A 2,500-nucleotide genomic window follows, 5' to 3' on the forward strand; every position below is an offset into this window, starting at 1 on the left:
CTCTACTCGCGGGAAAAGCCTTTTCTTGAAATAAAATTACATGATTTTTTTTTCTCTCTCTCTCCCCTTCTCTCTTCCCTTTTCGGTTCGCATGCCCTTCCTTGCCTCTCTCTCTCCCTTCTCCCTCCTCTTATCTCTTTTCCTCTTGTTCCCCTCTTCTTAGTCTTTGTTCTTCTCTCCTTTTTTCGATCATGTTCTCCTCTTCTCTTCCTTCAATAATTATTATCTTTATCCACGTCTTCTCTTCTCCCCTCCCCTCCCCCCTCCCCTCCCCGAGTGAAAATTCGGTGCTTGAGAAACAGCAGTACATGGGGATAGGGGGGAAAGGGGGGAAAGGGGGGGATCTCGGGTGGGAAGAAGAAGGGGGTGGCAGTGTTGGGGGGGAAAGGAGAGGGCAGGAGGAGAGAGGAAGAGGAGGGAGGGGATGGGAGGGAGGAGAGAGAGGGAGGAGGGGAGGGGGTGAGGGGATAGAAGAGGGAAGAGAGGGAAGGAGGAGGGGGAGAGGGCAGGTAGGAGGAGAGAGAGGAGGGAGGGAGGGGAGGGAGTGGAGAGGGCAGGTTTGAGAGAGAGAGGGAGGGGGAGGGGAGGGGGGTGGGGCACACTGGCTCTCCCTCAGCATCGTAACCCCTTGGTATGGCCCGTTCACTTGAGTACCACTGCGCCCTACTCTCTCTCCCTCCCTCCCTCCCTTCCTCCTCTCTCTCTCCCTCGCCCTCTCTATCACCTGCCCGCCTTACCCCCCTCTCTCTCCGTCCATGCCCTTTTCCCCCTTCCTCCTTCCCCCCTTTCCACCACCCACACAACTCTGCCGCCTGCCCTCTCCTTCTCTCCACACTTCTTCCCTTCTATATGTCTTCCCTTCCTCTCCCTCACCGTCCCCCTCTCCCCCTTCTCTTCTCACATTCCTCTCTCATCCTCTACTCTCCTTCCCCTTTCACCTTTATCTCCCTCTCTCCTTTCGTTCTCACCCCCTCTTTCTCCTCCTTCCTTTCTCACCCTCTTCCCTCCTCCCTCTCTCATCCTCTCCCCTCCTTCTCCTCTTCCCCTCTCCACCCTCTCCTCTCCATCTCCCTCTCCCCTTCTTCCCCTCCGTCCTCTCACCCACTCTCATCATCTCCCCTCCTTCTCCTCCTTCCCTTCTCAACCTCCTCCCTCTCTCATCCTCTCCCCTTCCTCCCCTCTCCCCCCTCATCCCCCCCTCCTTCTCTCCTCCTTCCCAGCTTCTCGACCTCCTCCTCTCTCTCACCCTCACCCCTCCCTCCTCTCTCCCAGTTTCATCCATCTCCCCTCCTTCTCCTCCTTCCCTTCTCGACCTCCCTCCCTCTCTCCTCCTTCTTTTCTCAACCTCCTCCCTCTCCCTCGTCCTCTCCCCTCCCTCCCCTCTCCCCCTCATCCCCCCCCTCCCTCCCCTTATTCCTGAGGGACATGAGCAACTCACAAACCTCTCCACGCCTCTCCATCTCTCTGGATCTTATGACTTTTTGGATAATTCTCTTCTGTCGTTCTCCTCTCCTTTCTTTCGTCATCTTTTTCATCTGTATATTTCGGCTCTCTAGCTCTGCCCCATCTCTCTCTCTCTCTCTCTCTCTCTCTCTCTCTCTCTCTCTCTCTCTCTCTATCTATCTATCTATCTATCTATCTCTCTCTCTCTCTCTCTCTCTCTCTCTCTCTCTCTCTCTCTCTCTCTCCTGTTCCCTTTTAACTGTTCATTAACATAAGGTCATTCCTGGGAGACTTGTGGCTAGTCCAAAGGGGTATTTATCTAGAAAGTATTTTCAAAAAAGAAAAATGTGGTGTGTCTTAATACTCCTATTTTCTTTTCTTCTGAGCAGCGTTGGCAAAAGAAAAAGGAAAAGGAAAAAGTTTGTTCGTTGTTTTTGTGTGTGTGTATTTTTATAAGTTGCTTATGTATTTCTCTTTTTCTTAACGCTGTGTATCTAATGTAACAAACTTTGTATTTCCGTCGAAAGGCGTAGGAAACCAGTTTTTTTTTCTCTTTCTATTCGTTTTCAGTCCTTCTAAAACTTCACTTTTCTTAAAACAGAATTCTAAAGTATAAGTTCCAAAGCATAAATAGATAGATATAGATATATACATCCATTGAGACCGAAATTACATGTTTATATTTTGAATATATATAAAATCAATATATAATTATGATAAAAAGCTGAAATAGCATCAGTTAACAAAATAATTATAACAAAAACTGAAACAGTATCAGTAAAAAAAGTAATTATGATAAAAAACTGAAACAACATCAGTAAACAAAATATTGATAAAAAAAATCATTTACACAGATCTTTCTCCTTTCATTCGTCTCTCCCGATTCATCACCATCACCGGCTTCCCGAAACTATCACGAACGACAATATAAACACCGATTTCTCGTTCTTTAATCGCCTGGAAATCTTGCCAAAGGAGTCCTCTTTTCCCACCATTAAGGCTGCTACAATTCCCCATTCAATCTCCTTGGAGCGACTCCCCCTTCCTCTCTCTCTCT

At 48.2% G+C, this 2,500-nt stretch overlaps 1 protein-coding gene across 2 annotated transcripts in view; it reads right to left on the reverse strand.

Annotated features, from left to right (window-relative positions):
* The window catches only part of LOC113813971 (uncharacterized), a 304,006-nt gene that overhangs the window by 300,472 nt on the left and 1,034 nt on the right, over positions 1-2,500 (reverse strand). The gene's annotated exons all lie outside the window — the stretch shown is intronic.

Source organism: Penaeus vannamei, chromosome 18, assembly GCF_042767895.1.
Source record: "Penaeus vannamei isolate JL-2024 chromosome 18, ASM4276789v1, whole genome shotgun sequence".
Classification (NCBI taxonomy): domain Eukaryota; kingdom Metazoa; phylum Arthropoda; class Malacostraca; order Decapoda; family Penaeidae; genus Penaeus; species Penaeus vannamei.